The sequence below is a fragment of the Scyliorhinus torazame genome, chromosome 22 (genome assembly GCF_047496885.1).
Source record: "Scyliorhinus torazame isolate Kashiwa2021f chromosome 22, sScyTor2.1, whole genome shotgun sequence".
NCBI lineage: Eukaryota > Metazoa > Chordata > Chondrichthyes > Carcharhiniformes > Scyliorhinidae > Scyliorhinus > Scyliorhinus torazame.
Window position 1 is genome coordinate 87,870,907 of NC_092728.1, and position 5,872 is coordinate 87,876,778.

Sequence of the window (5,872 nt, forward strand, 5' to 3'; positions counted from 1 at the left end):
TTTCTAGGTCATTGTATACCTAATCCATTCCAGTCGTTTAGACAAACGGATAATATAACTTGACAACTGTTGTTTCATTGAGATTGCACTGCTTTTACTCTACAAACAAAAATAATTTTACACTTGACGAATTAACCCTTGCCACCACCAGGTTGGGTGAAAGGTTCCAGTGACAATTTTCCAGGGAGACGAGTTCATGAGCAAGGTCAGGGGCAGAAGCCTCCTTTTCATCCCTAAGAATAATGGTCATGTGAACAGATTCACAGAAAAAAATTGATGGTTAATGGTCGATCTTAGACCAAGTTAGATACATTGAGAAGGAAGCTTGGGTTGCATAGATAGTAAGTGCATTGCTTCATTTACAGCCCATCCACCATTGCCCATAGAGTATGGTGCAACAAGTTATTTGGAGTGGGTGGGATAGAGAAACATAACCATAAATGTCCTGTTTACTTTTTATTGATTAGCACCATTACCAATGCTTTTAATAGATCTTAGAACAGTTCTAAATCTAATGCAAACAATTTAATATTGCGTGCTGTAGGAATTATTTTTCTCTTTCCAAGCATCTATCACAAAGCAGAATATGTAATGGTGTCTCCACAAAAGCTTTATGGAAGTCATGACCTACTGGGATTGGTTGTTTGATGGAGACCCCAAAGTTGCCTAATAAATTATCTGGCCCATTGCTCAAGATACATACAATGAGCAGCTCCAATTAGAGTAAATTGTGTTTCCTGGCGGCAAGTCATATACTACGCAGTCCAGGAACAAGGGGCGGGATTCTCCACTCCCACGCCGAAGTGGCCGCGCCGTTGTGAACGCCGTCGAGGTTCACGACGGCGTGGAATGGCCCCGGTCCCGACCGATTCAGGCCCTGACAATGGGCCAGGATCGGGGCCGTGTCATCTACACGCGCCAGACCTTGTCGCCCGCTTAAAAGCCGCGCCGCATAGATGACATGGCCGGCGCCGCATAACTGGCGTCATCCGCGCATGCGCGGGTTGGCGGTTGCCGTCTTCTCTAAGCCCGCCCCGCAAGAAGATGGGGGACGGATCTTGCGGGGCCGTGGAAGGAAGGAGGTCCTCCTTCAGAGAGGACGGCCCGACGATCGGTGGGCACCGATCGCGGGCCACCCCACATTCCAGGTAAACCCCGGTGCAGGATCCCCCCCGCAGGCCGTCCCCCCAGCGTTCACGCACCGCCCGCGACGGCAGCAACCAGGTGTGGACGGCGCCGGGGGGAACCCGCCGTTTTGGCCTGGCCACTCGGCCCATCCGGACCTCAGAATAGCGGGGGTGCTGGAGAATCGCCATTTTGGGTGTCTCCGGCGATTCTCCGGCCCGCAAAGCCCGACCGGGCCGTTCCCGCTGCTTGGAAGAATCGCGGGAGGGCGTCGGACCGGCGTCCCCGGAAATTTTGGCGGCCCATGCGATTCTCCCAACCGGCGTGGGAGTGGAGAATCGCGCCCATGATGTTTTCTCACTGAGGCCCTAATTCAGCCTTTGCCAAACTAAAGCCATAAAACAAAAACTCAAACCTCCATTTCTAAGTGCAATTGCCTTCTCGAATAAAGAAATCAGAAGCTTGTGCAATAGGTGTAAATGCCATTTAAAAAAAAAAAGTTACCTCTGTTTTTCTGACCTGTCCCAGATGTTGGTGAGCTCCTGCCTGCCCCAAGAATCTTGACTATTTCGATTAAACCTTTACCTTAGAACAAAAGCAGAACACTGTAGGTGCTCCAAAATAGAAAGAAAAACAGCAAATGCTGGAAATACTTAGCAGACCAGGCAGCATCTGTGGAGAGAGAGAAACCGTTAACATTTCCGATCGTCATTGACCTGAAACATTGATTCTGTTTCTCTCCACAGGTGCTGCCTGGCCTGCTGAGTATTTCCAGCATTTTCTGTTTTTATGCAGATCAGCGTACTTGCCTTACTTTTAAAATTGAATAAATATCCCGACATTAGATTTAAAGAGGTGGAACGCCTTACAAGATGAGATTGAATGTAGATCTCGCCCTAGGGTTTGAACATGAAATCCAAGTCGTCACTGAGTGCAGTACTGAGTGTAGGCTGTGTTGGCAGCAATACCTTGCATTTGTTTCTCTGCACTCTTGGCTGGCAACAGATTCAGAAGTAAGTGAGGATGAGGCTGGGGGAGGCAAGTGTCTAGTTATTGGTTGTGATCATCTCTTAGTCTATTTATCACCTTATTCGTTGGCAACTCAGCTACTCTACTGTAAATAGCTGGATTGTTCATCGATGCAAAACAAATGATTTGTCAAAGGTTTACTCATTAAAGTCTTTAAACCTTAGATGTTCTCTATTAGTTGGCACAAACCTGTTGTGTTATACTTGATTGTGCCGGAGGATACAAAAGCAAATGCTCAGTTTCCAAATGTGTTACTCTTTCCCCCCCCCCCCCCACCAAACATTTCATTAATATGCTAATGGTAAATGTGGAAAACATATAATTTAAAAAGTAATAATTTAAAGCATAGTGGGATCTGATAGTCCTTTTACACTCAGAAGGTCATGATGCTCATTAGGGAAGAAATTAGTCAAAGTTTTTCAGCCCATCATGGCCACCCATCAAGCACCGATCCCAACACTTGTTCCATTGTCTTGTATGCTATGGCATTTCAGGTGCTCATGTAAGCGTATGTTGTGAAGGTTGCCGGCTCTACCTGCTTTCAGGCAGTGAATTCCAGATTCCCATCACCCTCGCATGAAATGCCCTTTAAATTTCCTGTCCCTTGCCTCAAACCTATGCTCCCTGGTGAAGTGACTTCTCTACTAAGGGAATAAGTTCCTTTCCACCTCCCATAGCTATGTTCCGCATAATTTTGGACACCAAGCACCTTGCATTGGTTTCAAATATAAGCTTTATTTTATGCGTTTCACAGATATAAGTAACCTGTTGAGGATAAACAGACTTCTGCTGTTCATGTTTCTGCTGTTCATGTTTCTGCTGTCACTTCACAGAAGGATGATGTTGATGCTCATACCATCGTGCATCACTGCTCAACAGCTCATGCAATCAGCTGTGAAATTTTCCAAGCTGTCGACATTAATGTTAGATTGCTGGAGGATATCTTTGTCTCTGCTGTTTACCCTGCTTTTACTGTTTCCAGGTCACTGTACCAGCTACCCTTCGCATTCTGCATTCTTCTGTTACAAACAACCCATCCTGACTAATAGCTGTGTTCTCATCAGAGTAACCTCTATGCAAAACCACATGCTCCTTTGTAGAAGCAGGGAGGGCCATTTCACACACTATCTGGAGTGAATCTATAGACTGATAAATTTGGTGGACCCATTTCCTGGATCTCTGGTGTTGGATGTGGAACTGGTCAAGCCACTAAATCTTGCCAGGTGTAACCAAACCTAGAAGGATGACCACTATCAGTAAATATTCTTTCTATAATAGACTGGATCCATTCCATCTGTTTGCACCATAAAAATATTAGCAACTTGCATAGTTGAAGGTTTTAACTAATCTAGTGAAGGAAATTATTTCTGGTGTAAAAATGAAATAGAATCTTTGAAAAGGTTTCTTGGCAGAATTCTGCACTGCTACTGGGTTAAAGGGTGGGGGAAATTCTGTAACGCCGATGGGAAAATACATGGGCTCAGAACTCATCTGACCAGAACACATCTGGAACAACATGGCATGCGGAAGTCGAAGTTACCAGAGGAATGCCTGGTGCTGCCAGAGTTCAAAGGCCAACAGTGACCCTGGAATAATACAGTGGTGGGGTGGCACAACTATCAGGTGGATTTTCCAGCTGGTGTCATTGAGAAAGTCCATCTTCCAGCCTCAAGAGTTGCTGGAGATCCATGTTCTTCAGGACGTTCAATTCCTTTCTTCAAGAGTTGGTCAGTGATGTTGAGCACCTTTTAAATATGGCACCCAGATATGATGGTGGGGAATGAGCAACCAAGTCCACCCCACAACATGGCACTAAACCCCCCTCCCGGCTGCCAAAATTAATGAGGTCGGGGCCAGACGACATGGCGTGATTTCCATCCTTGCCACGAAGTTTAGTCCCAGATGGGAGAGAATTCCCTGTCAATACCTGCCCCTGGCCAATCTCTAGAGAACCTTACATGGATTTCCTCAAATTGAATATTGTAACCTTGAGCTTCACTTCAATGTGCTGTGCGATGCTGCAGGTGAAAAAAGTGAGGCACTTCCGTAAAACAGGCTTTTACTAGTAGAAAGGCTAGCAATTTAAAATGTAGGAAAAGAACTCTGCGCTCTGGCCAAACCAGCCTTTTTAAAAAAAATATTTTGTGGAAGCCACAATAATGTTAAATATAATACATTATATAATACAAGTCACAGGAATTTTGATCTGTATCTCCTAAAGACAAAATAAAACCCTCCAGCATTGTAAAGGGGTTATTAACTGCGCAGTTTAAAAAAAATTTTAAATAAGCGAAACCTTTCAAGAATGGCTGATTGACCCAAACTAGCCTGCAGTGCATTCAGGTTAGACGTCTATGAATTATTTACAAAGCTTACATCTATCCCAATTCTGCCTTGAAAAGATGCAGTGCCAAGAGTTTAACGTACACTCAAACACAAAACTGGTGCCGTTTGTAGGTTGATCTCTGAAGGTCACCACAGATGTAAGGCAGTCCCTCTGAATCTGAGACAAAAGACATCAGTAAACGGGGCACCTGGAGTATGAAGGAGTGAATATATGGAAGACCGGAGCTACCTTACCCTCACTGAAGACCTGCTTTTCTGCCAAATTTGAGTTATTAGACTTGCAGTTAGTATTTTTCTTCCTCTCATTTGATAGAATTTATTAACAAGTAAAGGGTGCAGGACTCTGGGAATTGACATTGGAATAGTCAGGGACCTGTATACATATGGAGTTTGTTTCTGTCATCTTTCCCCAGTGCAATTATAGTGGGCAATGCATTTTCAAACTTGGTAAAAGCAGACTACTAACAGCAGTGACTTCCTGGCTTGTATTTCTTGCTGGAAGATTACATTTTAGAACTGACAAGGGAAAAGGACTTAAAGATTTGGTGCTGCTACGAAATTAACCTGAATTAGTTATCTAGAAGGCACGCTTTTGAATTTGATATTGGTGTTTGGGGGGGGGGGGGGGGGGGGGGTAGCACAAACCAAGATTTTAAATGTAAGCAAGGCAAACTTTGCAATCAGGTTTGCTGTCGTAGGAAATCCTTGCTTAATGTTGTCCCGCACAACTTCGCTCCACATTAACGTCGACCTCCAATGCCCTGCATTCACATTGTGTTGCCGCTGCTTTTTAACCTCACCGTATGCCTGGTCATTCCTGCATAACCCCCCCCCCCCATATTAAACCTATCAAGAGCTGTGGGGAGAGGCAATCTTGGGAGGCAGCAATGAGCCTCAGACAGATTGGAAGCAGTCTACATTTTAGTTTGTGCTGGACCCACGTTGCACTGTTGTGTAGTAGTCTCGTGCAGCCATTTTAAATACTGCTGGTTGAGACACTTGTAGCCTTATACAGTGCAGCCTGGTGGAGTGTGCAGCAAACCCAGTTCGTGAGCTAGGCACAACAGCAGTTGCCTCCCATCACCATCTTGGTTGTCCTGAATTTTTTTTTTAAATTAAAAAAAAAATCTAATTAAGGGGCAATTTAGCATGGTCAATCCATCTACACTGCACATCTTTGGGTTCAATCCCCGCCCAGGGTCACTGTCCGTGTGGAGTTTGCACATTCTCTGCTTGGGCCTCACCCCCACAACCCAAAGATGTGCAAGGTAGGTGGACTGACCACGCTAAAATTGCCTCTTAATTAGAAACATTTTTTTAAAAGAATATGAAAACCCACAACAATCTCCATTGTTTCATTCTTAGCAAGACT